We start from the raw sequence: 21,698 nt of genomic DNA on the forward strand, positions 1-21,698 counted from the left end.
ATCTTTGAGTGATATTTAGAACCAGGATAGTGTGATTACAACTCATCATGTGACTTTTGAGGCAACAAAAGCTTTGGCTGTCCTTACAAGATACCATGCGCTAGCAGTTTTAAAGTAGACCAGAAATTCATTTTCTCATAGTTTTGGAGGCTACACATTAAATCAAAGTCCGAACGTGATTTGATTTTGGTGAGGTCTCTTTTCTTGGCTTGCAGACAGTTGCTTTCTCTGTTTTTAGATAGAAGAAATAAAGAGAAAGCAACCTCTCTGTTGTCCCCTTTTTTAAGGCCTGGATCCTATCATAAAAAGCCATACTCATGACTTCATGTGCTCCTAATTGTCTCTTAAACCTTCATCTCAAAATACCATTGAATTTGGGATTAAGGTTCAATGTATACATTTAGAATGTGGTTTTGTGTTGAAGTTATTTTTATGAATTATAGTATATTCTTAAAATGAACAACTTAGAATAGAAGTGACAATTGTTTAATGAAGGGTAAACATTGATTTGAACAGAGTTCACATAATAAATATGAGTTATCAGCAGTCATTTGCCCATTTCATCTCTCTTCTAGCCACCAAACTTCAGAGCACCCACGATATTTTCCCCAGCATTGTAGATTTGTCCTGTGAGTTGCTAGAGTTTATATAAACGGAATCCTATAGTATAAACCCTTGAGCTTCAAGTCATAAGGACATTTTTTCTGCACTCTATTTTGTATTCTCAATGCTGAAAATTTCCTAGTTTTTTTTCCACTGATGGATTTTCATGTACTCTTAATGAGGCTGACTTAAAATCACCAGATCCCTTTCACCTGCAACTGCTTCTTTATTGATATGTTGTCATGCATCCAGTACCTATCTAATGAATTCAAGTGTACTATGACTAGGAAGTTGAAATTTTTCTGTTCAGCCAAAAGTTTCTCATAGGTACTTCATGATCCCCGCCACTCAATGAATTTAAAAAAATGCATAGATAATCTGACCCTACAAGGTACACAAATGAGTATCTATTAATTCCTCTTATTTCTTAATTTTGATCTCATTTTGATAATATTGAAATGGTTCAAAATACTATACTATAAGCAATATTTATTGAAAGATCTTGGTCCTAGAGTTTCTCATAAGAAGGTTAACTTAAGATATGTAGTTATAAAAGTAAGTTTCAAATGATTAACATATAAGTAAGAACATATATTTACAAAGAGTGTTCCCTTGTATGATGTCCTTTTGTCTTACTACCTTACTTTTGTCCTTTTGTTATTACTGCCCTCAAATGACAAACACAGAAAATAAATCTCAACAGGTGATGTCTCGGTTTCCCAAGTTTCCATGATAAAATATATGTCATCTATGAATTCAAACAAAAGTTGTTTCATACTCAGCCCATTCTTCCTTTTTTTCTCAAATATACCCAAAATATGGTGATTGTACTATGACAAGTGTGATTTTTATCCTACAACAAAATGAAATAGTGAGCTTGAGTGAAGAAATTGCTACAATGGGCTACCAAGGTTTAGCAGGACACTTAAATATCTAATTAAACTTTATAATAAAACTAAAAGTATCCTGGGATATGGTAAAGGTGGCAACGCTCTTGAGAACGGCAATCACAAAGCGTATAGAACATGTATGGCTATGACCTAGAGTCACAGGAGACTGTCTAAGGTAATCTAGGCATCAAGGTGTTTGCTTTTTCCTCCTGACTTGAGTGAAGCCAAACGATGTAAACATGGAAACATCAGAATGAATTATAGATTAGCAAACTTTTGAGAAATGTATTTTGGTTTCCTTCTGATCCTCATTTAGGCATTCAAATGTTTTTATGTAGCAAAAGCAACTATAAAAAAATGATACTTTCTTGAAAAAAAATGTATCCAAAGTAATCACAATAATAATGCAATACTTCATTGGGTTGTAATATGCTGGGATTAATGTCAGTCAATACTTTTACTGATGACTTACTCTGGGTAATTCCTTGCTCTGAAAAGTTAAGAGTAAAAACAAAATATAAATAAATATCAACATGTAACCAATAGCAACAGGAACTTCTGCATCTAAATGAAGATATGATATAAATATATAGTAACATGAATGGGATATTATATGGTGCAAGTGTTTGATTTTGTAGGTGTATTATTTAGAAGATTGTGTGATTAGTGTCCCATAGTTTGAAAATAAAAGGACATACTATAAATTACATTTAATTTACATTGTCCATAGAAAATACAGGTCACATAAAAATAAATGAAGATATTGTGTCCACCTAAAACTAAAAAATAAATATAAAAAGAGAAAAATATAGGTCAGAAATAAAAAAGGATATTGGTTCTATTGGTAGTTTATGTGCAGTATCATCATGAAGGATACAATAATATTTTATATATATGGTCTGAGTTTTTATATTTTGTGCTATTTAGTTTTCATTCCTCCTATCAAGATCTAAATCTATTTTGGAAGATACGTTATTTGGAAGCAATAACAAATTTATTGGAAGCAAAATCAAAGATTTATATCTTCTTATATTGAAGAAAAAGGCTTTTTTATATATCTCATCATACTGTATGCTGCAAACTCCTGCCTTAGTGTTTTAAAGGTATCATGAGATATATTTTTAAAAATCTTATTGGTCAAAAGTAGTTATTGTTCATGAAAAAAAATGAGATCCTGATATGCATTAATATTTTCATCTATAGTCGAATGATTGTTTGATTTATTCAATTGACAGAGGGGAAAATATTACAGAATGCCTTTTTATGTAAACTATTAAATTGTTTTGAAAGGATACATGCTCAATTTTGTTATTAGGTGGTAGCTTCCTACTGAAAATCTTCACTGCTAACAAAATATAAAAATAAGTCCAACATATTGAATAGAAGGCATTTATTAGCAAAGTAATAAGAGTGTGCTGGGAGGACATACTTAGGTCCATACTGAAAGTTGGTAGCATTATAATGTGTGAGCCATAGGAGAGATTTCCAAAATTATAAGTTACTACTTTAAGGTTTCAGAGTTTATTTTTCTATTGAATCTGCTTCTCTTATAAATCTTAAGGTAGCTTAGACACAATTGAATTTGAATGTAAAACATGGAAAAGTTATTTAAATTTTATTTATGTATATGGTATAAAAGAAACATGTAATTGTTTACTAATTCTGTTTGCGTAAGTAAACAGATACAGAGGAATTTAGTGTGACAACTATAAAACTCACTTTGGAGTGTTTTTTTTTTTTCCCCACAAGAAACATTCATCACATTTGGCTGTAATAAGGATGCCAACATTTATAACTAAACTTCAATTAGTCATCACTAAGTAGTCAAATCAACTAATGTCCAATCTGAGAAAGCCAAGATAGGAGACTACCTTGAATATAATTTTTGAGTTTCATTTAGAATTTGAGGATTCCTTAAATATATTTAAAACAACATTAAGCTTTATATATTGGCAATTAAAGAAATTTATTCCACAATTTCCTTTTTCTACTGACAAAAATAGTTCCCAATAGTAATTAGATGAAATTAAATAAAAAATAAAAAATACCTGAGAGCAGAAAGATCTCAGCAAGTGTGAAATTTTTATTCCTCTATTAAAAAAATAATAATAAAATGAAGGAAATTTAATTCTTAAAAGTGAATAAAAGTTACTATAGACAACAATCCAAGTGGATATGATCCATAGAAACTGATTTTGAAAAGAAAATAAATTGATTCAGTTGAAAAAAAATTGAGATGAGTAGATATAGGACTAACTAAAAAAATAATAATAATACTTATTTTACCACAAAGAATAATCTTTGATCTTCTAGTCCAGTGTTATAATGATAATAATACTTATTTTACCACAAAGAGTAATCTTTGATCTTCTAGTCCAGTGTTATGGTTTGGATGTGAGCTGTCCCCCAAAAGCTCACATGTGAGACAATGCAAGAAAGTTTGAAGAAGAAATGATTGGGTCATAGCTTTAAACTAATCAGTAAATTTATCTCTGACCGGATTAACTGGGTGGTGGCTGTTGGCGGATGGGGTGTGGCTGTAGGAAGTGGTCCATTGGGGGTGTGGCTATGGAGTGTATATTTTGTATATGGAGAGTGGAGTCTCACTCTCTCTCTGCTTTCTGATCATCATGTGAGTCACTTTTCCCTAACCACACTCTTCTGCCATGATTTTTTTTTTTTTTAGTCTCACCTGTAGCCCTGAGGAATGAAGCTGGCTTTCTATGGATTGAGACTTCTGAAACTGTGAGCCCACAAATTAACTTTTCTTCCCCTAATATTGTTCTGTCCACATCTTTTAGTCACAGCAGTGAAAAAACTGACTAAGACATTCAGGGAATTAAATGTTTCTGTACATTTTTTCCATAGACATATATTTTATAAATTTTATTATATTGTAGAAACTTTATTTCTAGATTCCATGGAAAAGCAAAGAGATTTGTAGAATTTCTTAAATGACATTATACATAATGGAAAATCCATTCCTATAGGAACCAAGAATAAAAATATTTACCATTATAAAAATTAAACTACTTTCTGTTAATGCTTAACTGATATATCTATGCTTTTTTAATTGAGAGCTATTCTTTGCTATGAGGGTTTCTCTCTGTCCTCAAATATTTTTTCTTTTAATTATCTATAAGGAATTTACAGAACAAAGACTTTGTTAGATGTAATTTATCTATAGTTTGGCTCAACAATGATATTTATTTTTCATGTTGGATCTTTCTCTTACATTGAGTTCGTTTATGTTTTTTTCTCTCAAAGACTAGTGATTTTTTTATAAAACATAAAATGGCAATTTTGTTTTTGCAATATATAAGCTTGTGTGTATTTGTTTGTGTGTGTGTGTGTGTGTGTGTTTATGTGTTTATGGTGTGTTGGGAACTGAACCTGGGGCTTTGCCCATGCTAAGCAAATGCTCTACCAACTGAGCTAAATCCTCAGCCTCTACTTCCCCCAAATATAAGCTTTAAAATGCTTGCTATGTATATAATGCTCAAGGATATTTTGAAATTCGAATATGCTATTAATCACATTGGATATTATTTATTGTAAATTTCTACCTTAACTATATATATGCATTTATCTTACACAAAAAAATCTTATATTTTAACTCTAGCAATGTGACTATCATTCACATTTTATAGAAATGGAAGGTGAGTTAAGTAATATATAACTGATGAGGTACCAATTTTAGCAAATGAAAAAAGACATATATAAGTACATCTGTATAAAATATAATGTATTTTATTCACATCAGAAGACTGGAAGCATATATGGCAAAAACAGATATAAAGATTAATCCAAATGTAAAACGCATTCCACCTTTCATATTCTTTTTCTTATTCTAGGTATGATTGATCACCTGTCATTACCAGGGAAAGATGTCAGTTGTCTCAAGTTTCAACATGGCAAATTTCAAATCAAGTATCATCAAATGCACAGATGGCTTTGCTCACAGGAAGATTTATTTAATTCTGTTACTGCCTTAGAGAAGGGAACTAAGCCAAAACTATGTTTAAAACTAAGGTGAAGTCTCCCATAGTCTTAGAGTGCTAAGGAAACTATTGTTGCCCTAGCTATGCTTTTATACTCTCTGAAAGCATAGCTGTAGAGCATGGAAGCCCCATGGAACACCAGGCTGAAAAGGTGGGCTGAAGAATTTAAAGTGCCAGGTAAAAACTGGCAGTATTTCAACAATGATAATACAATGGGCTCTCCACTAGATCATCATGAGAGGGATACATTAGCATAGGTTCAAAGGCAACAGCTGACTCTCCCATTCTTGTTGACATAAAATAACCAGGCTCTCACCCCATGTATTTAAGGAAGAAAATAAGAAACACTTCTGGTAGAAAGTAGCTTCATAAGGAGGAATGTATCAATTTTGACACCCAATATCTGCCATGCATAAAAGTGCTACATGTAAAAAATGGAAAGAAAATATGACCACAGTCAACAGAAAAGCTGGAGAATAGAAGTCTCACAGATAACAGATACTGGAGTGGTAAGATGAGGAATTAAGTACAAGATGGTTTAATATGTTGCAGGAGATATACAAAGTGGGTTTTATAGAAGAAGTGATTGGGAATTCCAGCAGACAATCATGATCTTTAAAAATGAACTGAGAACTGAGACATGAAATATCTGGGATTAAGGACAAGATATGGATACTCCAGAATAGAGAGGGTTGGAATTTAAATACAGATTTACAGAAATAGGCAAAGGGTGAAACACAGAGAGAAAAGAAAATGCAAAACAGGACAAGATAGGAAGCACAAAAGATCTCTTAAGAAATTCCGGCATTCATAAATGTACATCAAATTCAAGAGATGGAGAGGGAAGAATTATACTTACAAGGATAATAGTTCAGAATTGGAAAAAAAAAAAGATTTGGCAAATGCAATAATGTCTACACGTAAATACAGGAGAGAAACTCCAACCACATTGAACCCATAGTATCTCACCTATGCACATAGAACTAAACCAAACAAAACCAAGCAAATTCTTGACTATCAGAGTCAGATGAGAAAGACTACTTTAAAAACAGATTGAGGACTGGAGTTGTGGCTCAGTGGTAGAGCATTTGCCTAGCATGTGTGAGGTATTAGGTTCAATTCTTAGCACCTCATAGCATAAATAAATAAAATTTTTTTAAAAATGCATTTTAAAAAATAAATTGAATACTTTTGTTTCAACTTAAGATGCAGAAAGGAATAAGAAACTTTAGGTCTGAATAATGAGAACCAGTTTAGTGACCTTCCAAACATCCTATTTAAAAACCCATCATGGCCTGAAGATGCAGAGAATCCCAAATATAAAATAAAAGAAAGAGTAAAAACAGAAAATTTCTTCTTTATTTGTTTTTGTCCTCAGCTGAGCAGCTCTTGGAGGAGGCAGAAATCAAATAAGGAAATAAAGATGTGAAGGCTGACATTTTACATATTTTTAATAGCCAAGTAATTGTAGAAAGCCTATTTAGACTTTCAAGAATCTTCAGAAAATAATAAAATGCACAGCGAGCATGTCAACCCATGGCCTTCACTGCACATGCTAATGGAAGTTTGGGGCCAAACTGGAGAGCTAAGACCACCAAGGCATGAGCCTGTGAGTCTGATTTTGGGCAAGAGAACTAGGAGAAAGCATCCAGGAAAACCTATGAGTGGAGGAGAATCAAGAAATCGGAAGTAGAGCCTGTTCTATCAGATGACCCACTGTATAATAGCTAGAAACTGGTCATTAGTCAATTGTCTACTGCCACAATATGATGCTGCAATTATGTACAGGCCTATGGCCTAGAAAATAGTGCACAAAGAGAACAAACCTATAAGGCCATTTAATTTATGACAAAGTCAACAATGAAGCAGCACAAAGAAGGTGTATTTTTTCTAATAAACAGTGGAGTTAATTTGCTATCTAAATGGGGAAAACATATCTGAACAACTTTCCTCCAACTATACAGAATAATGCATTTCAAGATTGACTAGAGATCTGTATTTGAAAAATAAAGGCAGGAAACTGTTTGGAAGTCATGGAATATTTTTGTATCTTCATGACAATATTTCTTAAATAGGATGGAAAAAGTTATGCTGTTGAAAATGACTAATTTATATTAAAATAAAGAATACATTTTCTACAGAGCACAGTATTAAGACAGTGAAAAGGCATATTACAGACTTGGAAATGCATTCATATGCACAATGTGCACTTCTAACAACTGTCTTATATCAAAAATGATAGTAATTTCTAAAAAAATCAGTAAGAATTTGGAAGATATCTCAACCTGAACACAGGAAGATACTGGAAAAGACACTTCACAATATCGGTTCTGCAAATGGCTAATAAATATCTTAAGAGGGTTTCAACATCATTAGTCATCAAAAAATGCAAATCAAACCCAAAATAAGACACCCCTACCCATCCACATATGTGGCTAAAATTACATAAAATAAATGGAAAACACTGAGTTCAGACAAGTTTTACAGCAAACAGAACATTTTCACATTTAGTGGGGTTACTAATTGGTACAGACACTTAGGTGAACTATTTAGATGTGTCTACTCAATTCAACTATATGCAAATTCTAAGCTTCATTGATTCAATGTTTCTGAGTGGGGTGCAAGTCTTCCTACTTGATGACATTCAGTCAGTGGAGGCCAGAGTGCTTGTGAACATTCTATGCTACAATGAACAGCCCTATAGTAGAGATTTTTTTTCCCAGCTCAAAGTACAAGAGGCAAGGCTAAGAAATCATAGAATGATTTAATTCCTTAGGAAGACACTAACTATTAACGAATTACTAAAAACCTAACAATGTTGGTGTAAGGGTTCCCAACTGGTCATGTTTCATTTTTTTTAAATTTTTTTTTGTACTTGTAGATGGACAGAATGCCTTTTTTAAATTTATTTTTATGTGTTGCTGATGATCGAACCCAGTGCCTCACACTTGCTAGGCAAGTGCTCTATCACTGAGCTATTGTCCAGCCCATAACTCAATTTATCATCAATGCTAAAATGATAACTGTTATAATGTTTTTGTGATAGAACATTCTTGGATCTAGCATAATGAGAAAAAACCTAACTATATATATAACAAAATGGGTAGATAACAAATATATCAGTGAACTAAAATAAATTATCATTCTGCAAATATACTACTTACTGAGACCATGGACTGTGTATACAATCGTACACAAATTTAAGTGAAATATTATTATTGTTCAAGGTAAGGACAGAAACATCCTTTAGGGGCTATTTTAATGACCAGAAGCAAGAATTCAGGGAATTCCTCACCTGTTAATCATTGTTTTTATTTAGTTTCAGATTGCAAAAGCATATGCCTTTTTGTAAAAATATGTGCTCTATATACTTCAGCACAAGTTGGAAAAATATAGTGTATATTGTTAGTGTCTAATATGTTAAAGACCAGAGTAAATAAAGAAATTTTTCTAATGTAAGAAAAGTGTGATAAGTCTAAAAATTAAGTGATTTAAAAATATATATCCCTGAGTATATACAATCTTTTCTCATGAGTCTCAAAATAATAATTGATATATAAATAGATACAAATATTGATAGATTAAAACAAACTATCAACTGTTTTCATAATTCTAGGAGCTTGGGGTAAATTACCACACAGGAATAAACCAAAAGAAAACTATGATTTATAATTTAATCAGGCCTTGGTATGCAAATCCCAGATAGAGAATTCCAGTAAACAAAATTGATCTGTATGAAAGCCCTCTTGAACTATTTCAAAACTGATTATTAAAGAATAATTATGTTAGTAATGCACATAAATCGTGTCATATTTCCTGTTTGCAAGGCACTGCTCTACATTCTTGGAAGCTATAACCCATTCAAACTCTGTAACCATCTTATTAGGTAGATGATCTCATGTCATTTCAATGGGAAAGAAATCTGGTTTGCAGTGAGCACCAGGACACTTGGGCGGTTTCTTCAAGACTCAGGCACACTTTGTATGGCTTCAGAGTCTGTGCTGTTAGAATCTACAATAGAAATTTTCATTTTTATGCATGGACAATGTTATATCTTGAATCTAATGACTACAATTTGAATAAATCTTTTATGATACATGTTCTAGTGAGAGTCATACAACTAAAAGACCTTTAGCTCCAAAGCTAACTTGACCCTCTGGGCTCTCTTTCATAGGCAAAGAACTTTCTCAGAGAAGTTGCTTCTATACATTTCTATTTGTTTAAATAAAGCAAGAGCATCCCAGAGAGACAATATTTTTGTATCTTATCAATGACCACATTTCAGTCAATTTTAACTGCCTCATATCAATACTAATTTTCTCCAGTGAGGCATGGCATGAGGAAGGATTTACAAAGGAATAGTAATATTCTAAGCCTAAAAAAAACTAACAAAAACATATCCAAGCAGTCTTAGAATATCTTTACACCATTTAGTTTAACATTTGTTTCTCTATGATAGATAATCTATAATTGATGCAAGGCAATGCTTTTCTGGAATATAATTTTTCTCTAGTTATTTATATGTTTCCTATATAATTGTATGGCTAGAGAAAAGTAGATATTATGTCAATTTTCAGATCTCATTCTCAAAGCACAGAAAGAAAAAGGATCCCTGTTTAGAGAACACTGCAGTAGCCTGAAGTGGAAATCTACCCCAAAGTTATATTGCTATTTATTTTGAATTGAAATGTGCTACTGAGCTTACAAATCCTCTTAGGCAGAACAATAGACATATTTATGGGTAAAGTTAGTATAAACATTGATTTTTAAACAAGTTTCTGAGATAAGTTTGTTCTTTTTCCCTGTGGTCTTTTTCTAGTGTCACTTAATCGCCAGCCACTTCTGACTTCAGGGATGAATAGATGCCTTCTCATGTGTGTAGAGAGTTGAGTATATTCACCAGTAAGCAATGTGCCGCCCAGAGCCAGCACCAAATTTCTCCAGTTCTTAAATGATTAGAAGATTCCAAAAGCATTCTTTAGTTTTACAAATCATTCACTTTAATTTATAACTAAACTGCCATAATATTTTATTTTATTCTTAATTCATTTATGTATAACTAAAGTAAATATTAATAAATATTGAAAGAGTGATCAGTACACTAGAAAAGGTTGAAGGTATGTTAGTAATAGGGGATTTTAGCATCTTTAATAAATTACTTATTACTAAAGCACAGTTTTCTGACTTTTCTATGTCAAATCTTTGGGTATGACTTTTAAACAAAAAATTGTGAACTTTTTAAGATATGGTCCTAAAGGTAATCTATTTGGTAAATATGTTATTCAAATGAGCATTAGAATAATTTTAAACTATGACCCCAGAGCTCTAAATATGACAAGTAAAGTAAAGGGATCTACAGGTGATAACAGTGATTTAATTTAACTAGTTACAAATCAATCACATTATGAAATACATATCAATAAAATTTTCTGAAACCTATTTAAAAATAATTAGGTATAATACTCTAAGATGCCTTCACACAACAAGCTCTCTGGTTTACTCCTCTCTCTCTCTCTCTCTCTCTCTCACACACACACACACACACACACACACACACACACACCTCACATTAAGCAATTTGTTGGCAACTGTACACTTGAGAAGAAATCTCCAGCTGGGGTTGTGGCTCAGAGGTAGAACATTCGTCTAGCATGTGCGAGGACCTGGGTTTGATCCTCAGCACTACATAAAAATAAATAAAATAAAGGTATGGCATCCAACTACAATTAAAAAAATACTAAAATACAAAGAAAGAAATCCCCCAATAAGCTTTCACATTTGTAAAAGCTAACATAATACATTGTTTCAAAATATGCTAGAGAGTTTGACTAAACTGGTTCTCAAAAACTCAGTTGTCTTTGAAAAATTGAAAACAGATAAAATCCCTGTGGGTGGGGCTTTGATTTTGTGAGTACTTGAAAAAATTGTTGACACATAGAAGGCACTTGATAAATATTTATAGAAAAATATTAATGAGTAAATGAATAAGTGAGCAAATAAAATATTAAATAACAGCATACAAAGAGAAATCAATTTGACATTTTAGCTGGCAATATTTCATATGTAATACTCCTTGAACACATTATGAAAGCAAAACATCTAAAAATGGATTTGAATATAAGAACCAAAAATGTGTGCAAAGATTTTCAAGAACCACTTTAAAGTATTAAATCTTACTCTGGAGAAACACCTTCTTCTGGGTCCATACACTGCATATTATAGTAGACTTTCATTGTTGTTTATCTCCCTATAGGTTACATTGTTGATATTGGATTATTGGATTTATCTTACCAAAAAATGACTTTCTAATTATATCATATATATTCTGCTATGATTACAGTAACCTGCAAATATCCAGTGGTAAAAATGGCTTATTTTTGTGCATATCTAAAGAATTGTTTGAAGAAGAAATGTAATTTTGTGGTGAGTAGTCTCATACCCAGCAATACAGCTGTGGAGATATTATGAAATTGAACAAGCCTACTTATGATTAGAGTATGGTTGTAAAGAGTTGCACAGTCTGACCTTGTTGAAATAAGAACTAGTATGAAGTTTTTTGTTCAGGCTAAAAGGAAAATAAAAAGCTGAACAAACCTCTGCTCTAGATGTCTTTGTTTTGCCACTGAGATACATCTTATAAAAACTTCTTGGCCCTTACTCCTGTGAATGGACTACCTTAATAATCTTCCTTTTTCCAAGCTTCCTGTTTGATTTGGTCAATGGGCAACATTTTCGGGACATTAGAAGAAAAAAGAAAGAGCTAGGGTGTTCACCCATATGTTCCATTATCTGTCAGCCCTCTTAAATTATGTTTTGTTTTTAACATGCATGTTCTTCTTCTTGTCTAGGAGTAGTTACAGTTCCTCATCCCTAATGGACCAAGGATGGCACATCATCATTTAATTTTCTATCACTTTATTCAAGCAAACAACTGAAAAAAGTCTACTTATTAACTCACAAAAAATTCTCCAATGTGAGTGGCCATAGTTCTGCTATAACTCTAATAAAAGCTCTTTCGGTTTCCTTCCAAAAGATGTGAACAGCCCTGTAAAAATGGACCAAAGGAAAATGACCTCCATGACCTTATACCACACTCAAAACTTTAATCAACTTTATGAACTATTAAGTGCATGCTTTCTGTGACTTTAAAACATTTAAATTAATATGTAGCATTAATATTTCACCCCTCTTCATAGCAGAAATGAAGATAACTCAATAGACAGTGTTTGAAATTTATATATTTGCTGTTGCTAATAGTAGTGTTGACTTTTCATATATACATACTTTCTGTTTCAAAGCATAATCTAAGCATTTCATTAGATTATCTTCCAGAGTGATCATTTCCATTAAGGAGACAAACTGTATTAGTAAATCTATTGGAGCATATTTTTTTCCCCAAATTTACTTCTTTCAATAAAAATGGTTTTAAAAGATTAAGCATATTTTTGCTGGTGTGCAATTTAAACTCTGGTGAGGTTGTTCTAAAACTGGTCTTGCCCAAGAGGTCATTCATATCCCTGTAGGGTTAATCAATGGGAACTCTCCTGTTACTAAAGCCTAAAATAGTTTCAATGACATATCAAGAGTGCTGCTCGAATTGGGTGTGGTGGTGCACTCCTGTAATCCTAGCAACTTTGAAGACAGAGACAGGAGGAAAACAAGTTCTAGGCCAGCCTCAGCAACTCAGCAAGACCCTTGGCAATATATATAAAGTGATTTAAAAAAAACTCCAGTCAAGACACTGACTGTATACCACATGGGAAACAGTTTCATAGATTTAGCTGAGGAAAAAGTTATTAAAAAAAGATAAAACAACTTTAAAAGGTTTTAAGGAGAAAAAAAAATCAGAATCCAGAATTGCTATATCATCCGAAATGTTCCATGCTCAAATTAAAAATTGTATGTTTAACAACTTACTTTTCATCTGTAACAATATTGACAAGAAATACTATAATGGCATAAATGTCATATTCAAAATTATCAATTACCAAAGGATTTATAAGCAGCTGAAATTTTGCTTAGAAAGGAAGGTGAGGGCTATGGATGTGCCTAGCATGCCTGAGGTCCTGGGTTCCATCCCCAGCAGCGCCAAAAAATAAAAGTAAATAAAAATTATCATTAAAAAGAAACACAAAATTAGGTGACTTTTAAAAACTCATCAGCAATATTTGAGTATCCCAGTTCTTTTTGGATGAAAGAGGATTCTGAGGAGTGCACCCAGGAGTGCTTTACCAATGAACTACATTCCTAGCCATTTTAATTTTTCTATTTTGGGACAGGGTTTTGCTAAGTTACATAGGACTTTGGTCAGTTGCTGAGGCTGGTCTCAAACTTATGACCCTCCTGCATTAGCCTCCCATGTCACTGTGATTACAGGTGTGTGTCATTGCACATGGCTGAGTATTCAATTTTCTTTATATCTTTCCTAAATATGCTTGGTGATTGTAAAAAAATAATACTGACAATCTGTATAATGACTTAGTATTTCTTAACAAGTTATACATAAAATTCCTATGTAAATAAGAATCCCACACCTAAAGTCTACCTAAGAGAAATAAAAACATGCTCACAAAAAGACATGTAGATATTTATAACAGAATTATTCATAATAACCCCAAACTTAAAACAATCCATACATACATCGATTTTTGAATTCATAAGTAAAACATTGCAATGTCCCTACAATAGAATGCTATTCATCACTGAAAAGCAACAAAGTACCATGTTGAGGAACCAAAAAATCTATTTGCTGAGTGAAAGAAAATTCGACACCAACATCCATGTGATTCCATTTATAAGTGAAAGATCCAGAAAAAGCAAATTATTTTTTTTAATTGTCAGTGTACCTTTATTTTATTCATTTATATGTGGTGCTGAGGATCAAACCCAATGCTTCATGCATGCTAGGGAAGCTCTTTGTCACTGAGCCACAACCCCAGCCCAGAGAAAATAAATTTTGATAGACAGAAAACATATTGCAAATAGTAATTTAAAAAAAGGATGATGGAATGTTTTTTGCTTATATTAATATTCTACAATTGTATAGTGATGACATCTGAATAATTATACAAAATTATGAAATTATCTATAAATTTTATAAATTTCAGGAATATCTACTAAAATGTATAATCATATAATAACTGAATTTAAATAAAACTCTATAAACTTATATAAAACTAATATGTGTATACTATTTCCATTCAAAAATTTGAAAAAATAGCATTAATCTTTTATAGAGTTAAAATAGTTTGGAAATTATAATAATTTAGTTATTACATATATAATATTTGAAAATACATAATAGATTAAATGAACAAAATTAAAACTCTAATAAAAATATGTAATTTCATATTTGTGCTCTTGATTTATAAAACAGGAAAAACCAGTAAATCATCTTTTCTTACCATAGCACTCTTGGAATGATAAGAGTATCTTTTTTAAATGTTAGAATTTTGGAGTGTATTTTTGTCTGTGCTAGTCCTTCCTAATTTAGTAAAACCATTGGAAAAGAACAGAAGAAAAAGTACCTTATGCTATACTTCAAAAGTGAGTCCCATTCAGTCTCAACTATATCCGTATACACAGGGAAAAAGCAGATAAAACAGAATTTTCAAATGCAATTTTCTTCCTAGAATGGCTTCTAGCTTGGATTGAATTGCTGAATGAAGAATTATAGGTCTTAACTTTTTCAACACCTGTTAAATTGTCTTCTTGGAGCACATTAAAATCTGTGAACTTTCAAAGTAGAATTCATAAAAGAATATGGTCAAAGTATGAAACATGTACTTATAGTACTCATTTTCTTTATTCTTTCTTTTGGTCTAAACTTGGGAAAATTTTAAGGAAAAGATTTTTACAGTTTCAGTTTTCTATGAAGCAAAAATGGCAGACCTCATGTAAATAGGCTACTCTTCAAATCAAATTAAATATGTGGTGTCTGAAAAGCCTCTGCTTACTTCTTAAAGGGGGTGAGAATTGGACAAACATACAATAAAAAACAAGGTCAAATACCTGTGCAAATTCTTGAAATGGCCAAAATAATCCCTAATCAAGAGCTTGACTATGGCTTAGCACACTGATATGTTTCACAGAAAGGAAAAAGGATTTACAGATTCCCTATTTTTGCATTATTTATTTTCAGAAATATGGTACAGGGTAGGGAAAATAATTTTGAAATCATTTTATCATTAGACTTTTGGCCTTCTTTTTCTTTCTTCTTTTTTGTTTCTTAACTTTGTTGGATTAAGCCACATATTCAGCACTTACCTCATACCTTAATTCTGTTTTGTGTTTCTTCAATTGAAAACACTTAATGTGAAACATCCTAAGACTTTACCTGGCCAACATTTCAGTAAGACTTTCTGATTAAATAAAAGACACCCACTTAAAAGATTAATTGCACATGGCATATATGAGGAAGCACATATTTTAAACCTGTTAATGCAAAATAGTCAACTGCAGCAGTCAGGTAGGGAACAGAAACCTATAATAAAAAAGAAAAGGGTAAGAGAGCATTGAAAACCTAAATGAACAATTCTTGACATATTATGAATGTGACAAAATACCTAAGAGCATCTCAATGTTTATATATATATAAAATGTCCTCCAAAGTTCATCATCGTAAGGTGATGAGATAAGGAAGAGGAACCTTTGGGAGGTGACTGGTTCAGGAGGATGCAGTCCTCTTGAATGGAATCTCTTCAGTCCTAAGAATCAGGAGAGAAATGATTTTTTTAGCCCACATGAGGATATGAGCGGACAATTGTCTTCAAACTAGAAATCGTCCTCAGGAGATATTGGATCTGCTGGTGCTTTAAACTTGGACAGACTGCCATCTCCAACTGTGAGAAATATGACAAATTGTGAAACCCGGATTCTATGTTGAATAAAAATTCAGTTAGATGGGAATACATAACATACTTGCCCAACATTTTTTTTTTTTTTAACCTGCTAAGTGCCTAGCATTGTTCAGAATCTGAGGAATGTAATTCTGGAGAACAAGAGAGAAACAAACATCAACAATTAAGGGAGGGAAATTTTAAGAAGAAATAACAATGAAGTCAATTATTTGTCTATAAGCAGAATGCAGAGTACTATGAAAATCACTGAAGAGTCCCCGAAATGCCATTTGGGGTTATGAAGGGATTTCTGGTGAAAGTGAGAAAATGAACTAAGACCCTAAGGCCATGTGTTGAGGCAAACTTAGGAGGAAGGTGGTTCAACAGGGTGAGTAATTCCTATTAAGAATAAAACTCACCATAGAAGATCCAGACTTAAGATTTCTGATGCATGGAATTCATTAAAGAAGTCTTTCATTGGTATCATAAAGATGAGACAAAAGGCTTGCAGAGGGACAAATCATAAGGGTCTCTAAAATGCATGTGTGGAAATTTTGACTTAATATAAAGGAAAATGGAAGGTTACCAATGAGATTTAAGAATTCAAAGACAAGATCACTTTTCCTTTTAGAATGACAATTCTGAAAACAATGGATAAAACATTGGCGGAAAGTAATTATGGATCAAGATATATCAGGTATTGAAGTATTACATCAACCCACAAAATGTAAGAGAGGGTCAAGACAAGGAGAGAGTAAGGAAGAAAACGATAAATCCATGGGATGCCAGTATAATTAGGAAATAAAATATAGAGCATGTAGTTATTACCAGTCAGGTTGCCAGAAAAGGAAAAATAAAATATTTCCCAGGCTTCAGACTGTATCCTTTAGGGGCTGGCAGTACTGGTTGTAACATTTTAAAAAACTGAGAAAATCAGAATAATATTTGTGTAAAATGAATCAGATTTCCCTGTGAAGTTTAATGTGCATAGTTCTAGGATGGTATACAGACATAGACATCTATAGTATATACAATTACAGACTATAAGTGTTTAAAATTGATAGGACCAGTCATTTGAAGGCTCAGAATAAGAAAAGTGCCTAAGATGTAACCTTGAGATAATAATTATTTTTTGTTGCATTATAATTATACCTAAGAGTGGAATCATATGTGTACATGAACATAATATAATTTGACAAGTCTCATTCCCCTATCTATTCCTCCCTTGTCCTGATCTAATTGCTCTACTTACTGATTTCTCTTCTACATATTATTCTTATTTCAATTGGTGCATTAAAATTATATACATTAGCATGATTCGTCATGGTATATTTGTAAGTGGACATAGCATAATTTGGTAGATTTCATTTCCTAATACTGCCCCCTGCCCTACTATCCTCCCTCCTTCTTGATCCCCTTCCTCTGTTGGTCTCCCTTCTGTTTGTGTTACATCCCATTTGAAAAATATAAATTCTTAAGAGAGAAGTATAGAAGAAAAGTATTTCTGAAAATAAATGGAAGGAGAGAAAAAAGTGAAGGAAATTCTCTGAGCCCCAAATGAAATAAAGAAAGAATAAAAAAATAATATTTTTGGAAGGGACCTAAATAGACCAAATATGTGTCTAATCTAGGCTCTATAAAGACATTCAAGCTGAAGCTAAAACAAGCAAAAACCTAAAAGAACAACAATATAAAAATCTCACTGTTAATCCTAGAATACTGGGTAAAAAAAATCAATTGAGAAAATTGGAAACTCCTCATTCTTCCTTTCCCTTAAGAATTTTATCTCAGCATCACCAAAGTGGTGATGAAGGAAAGGTTTTGCTAGTACAATTCCATCTGGTAAAGCAACGTGACAGAATATCCCCATTGCACAATTCCTAATGTAATACTAGATTTGGAATATCCTCATTAATGTGTCCCACAACCATCAGATGGAAAACTGATAGAGTCCTTGGTAAGTGTGGATTAGGTGATAATTGGGTCCACAGATGAAGTTTAGCCTCACAAACACAAAACATCTGAGTTTGCGTTACCTAAGGTAATATTGAAATCCATTAAAGACACCAAAGAAATGAAATAAATAACTCAAAATGTGAAAAAATCAGTAGGACAACAGATCCATTTCTTTAAGAAATAAATGGGAAAAATGATGAATGGATAATTGCAGATTATGTTACTTAAGGCAAATGTTAATCAAAAAAGTGGACTGTTATGCTCCAGATATAAACCACACATACTTACAGACATTAACAGAGAAAATGGTAAGATTTTAACACAATGCAATATTTGATGGTGTTAAAGACTTATTATTAAATTTCAGATATAGAAGTGCTATATTTTTATGTTAATTTTTAGAATTAATATATTGATGTATGTACAGATAAAATATGAAATTTCCTGAAAAATAATCTCAAAGTGAGAGAGGGTACAAATCAAAAACATACATTTGTATATCAATAATTATTGAACCTGGTTGAAGGCTATATCCTTTTGCTTCTATAATAAAGAAATATGATTCATATATAAAACAAATTGAATTTTCCCCCTATGGGTGCAGCCAATTTGGAAAGCAGTATGGAGATTTCTTGGAAAGCTGGGAATGGAGCCACCATTTGACCCAGCTATTCCCCTTCTCGGTCTATTCCCTAAAGACCTAAAAAGAGCATGCTACAGGGACACTGCTACATCGATGTTCATAGCAGCACAATTCACAATAGCTAGACTGTGGGACCAACCTAGATGCCCTTCAATGGATGAATGGATAAAAAAAATGTGGCATTTATACACAATGGAGTATTACTCTGCATTAAAAAATGACAAAATCATAGAATTTACAGGGAAATGGATGGCATTAGAGCAGATTATGCTAAGTGGAGCTAGCCAATCCCTAAAAAACAAATGCCAAATGTCTTCTTTGATATAAGGAGAGTAACTAAGAACAGAGTAGGGTCGAAGAGCATGAGAAGAAGATTAACATTAAACAGGGATGTGAGGTGGGAGGGAAAGGGAGAGAGAAGGGAAAATGCATGGAAATGGAAGGAGACCCTCAGGGTTATACAAAAGCACATACAAGAGGAAGTGAGGGGAAGGGGAAAAATAATATAAGGGGGACAAACGAATGTCAGTAGAGGGAGCAGAGAGAGAAGAGGGAGGGGAGGGGAGGGGAGGGGAGGGGGGATAGTAGAGGATAGGAAAGGCAGCAGAATACAACAGACACTAGTATGGCAATATGTAAATCAATGGATGTGTAACTGATGTGATTCTGCAATCTGTATATGGGGTAAAAATGGGAGCTCATAACCCACTTGAATCAAATTGTGAAATATGATATTTCAAGAACTATGTAATGTTTTGAACAGCCAACAATAAAAAATTTAAAAAAAAAAAGAATATAGTATTGAAAGGTGTAAGAGTGGCTTATAAAGAGTAGTAACTGAACAACTAGGCTTCAGGTAGGGCAGAAACTAGGGCAAGTCTCAGCACCTCAGCAACCTAATGAACTTTCTAGAGTGTGATTGTTGGATGACAGCTATAACTGCTTGTCTCTCCTGCTGGCTAAACTTAAGGTTCAGATTCCCTGGAGAGAGACTATGATTGGCAGCTGAATAGAAATAAACAGGGGATGTGGTGTGTGTGTTTGTAAAAAAAAAAGAAAAAAAAATTGAAAAGGTTGGGGCTGCAAGGTAAAATTTGTGTTTAAATAGACCCCTGGCATTGTGAGTAATAATAATCTATTCTACCATGGGCTCGAAGAGTTTCTCAAATTAATCATCACACAGAAGAAAGGGAATCCCAATTTGTCATTATTAATGATTTGAGAATCACTTTTTTGAAGCATATACAGATCACTTAAAACAGTATGCCTCTCTCTTTCCTTCACATTTAGATGGGATTTAGTTTGTGACTAAAACACCATTTTATGAAGGAAATATAAAGTGAACAATCAACAGAATATTTTGTTCACCAACCTTTCAAATGAAAATGTAAAAAAAATGGTAAAAAAATGTAACATCGAACTAATTGAACTATATACTAATTTCTTTCAAAAACATCAAAATTTCTAAAAGATTATGAATTGGATGCTGACAATATTCCAAAGAAAACAATGAGGAGGTGGATACACGAAAAGAAAAAGAGTAAATAAGTATGTATCTATGTGACAAGCTGTGATCTGTAAAGTTAGAATATTAATTTATTAGTCAATAAATGTCCTACAATGTAAAATTTATCAGTGTCAATTGGCAAGACTTGAATGAATGTGTTGATAGGGAACTCAGATTAAATGGTACCTCTAAAGAATAGGCTCTTGAAAATTTTGTGAATGAAAGAAGAGTGAAAAAGAAACAATATAAAAACAAAGACTTGGATTTTTAAATGAGGAGAGACTTTAGAATAAGAATTAACTTTTAAATTTAAGTATATAAACATCAGAAAGAATCATCTTTCTAAAAAGAAAGAAATAAAAGAAATGATAATGATTGATTTTATAATACAGGGTTTAGTTACTCATGATTAAAGAAGATTATGGGTATATATATCTACTGTGAAATAATAAGTACTTTGAACAGTAATTGAGTATTACAGATGTAACATTCCAGTGATTTATTACTTTACATCTATACTGTCTTCATTTGCCAAATTATTGTGTTTTCAAGCATATCAACTAATGATTGATTCAGTGAAATTTGACAGCCATCCAATATTCATTGAGTTTTCATTTCTCAAAAATATGGTGATAGTTATATTTTAAATAATTTATTTCTTTAAAAGTTTTTATCTTAGTCTTTTTATAGCAGTATTGGATATCATTAATAATGGGGCATCAATTATGAACATTATAACATTACAGCTTCCGATTCATACCATAAATGTCCAAGTTCAATTACTGAACATTTTTACCAAGGGCACATACAGAACTTCAGCTCTAAATAGCATAATATATCCTAGCAACTTGGAATACTCTTTTTCTCATAAATTTATTTTAACACCACTACGTCATGTTTCAAATTTACACATTCAACTCTCCATCAGGAGTTTTTCAACCTCTGAGCTTTATTCTACTTCATAAAGCACTTGCTCTGTCTTCCGCTTATTTCAGTGTGATCCTGTATGAATAAGAAATTCAAATTATTAGTGGAGTCAATATGAGTTTGGTTGTGGTGACATAATGATGCCAAAGTAATGATTGAAAGTTTTGCCTCTTTCAAGCTATTTGAATGTAAATTACAGAAATAATGTTTTTGTCATTGTTAGTGTTTATTGTAAGTAGTTATAATGTGTCAGTATTAATACAAGTATTTACTATTACATGAATTTCAAATTTTACAAAGTTTCTCATATCTGGTTTTTAAATGAGGTACTTG

The sequence above is a fragment of the Marmota monax genome, unplaced genomic scaffold, assembly GCF_021218885.2.
Source record: "Marmota monax isolate L192 unplaced genomic scaffold, Marmota_monax_Labrador192_F-V1.1 WCK01_AAM20220418_F8-fsc00037, whole genome shotgun sequence".
NCBI lineage: Eukaryota > Metazoa > Chordata > Mammalia > Rodentia > Sciuridae > Marmota > Marmota monax.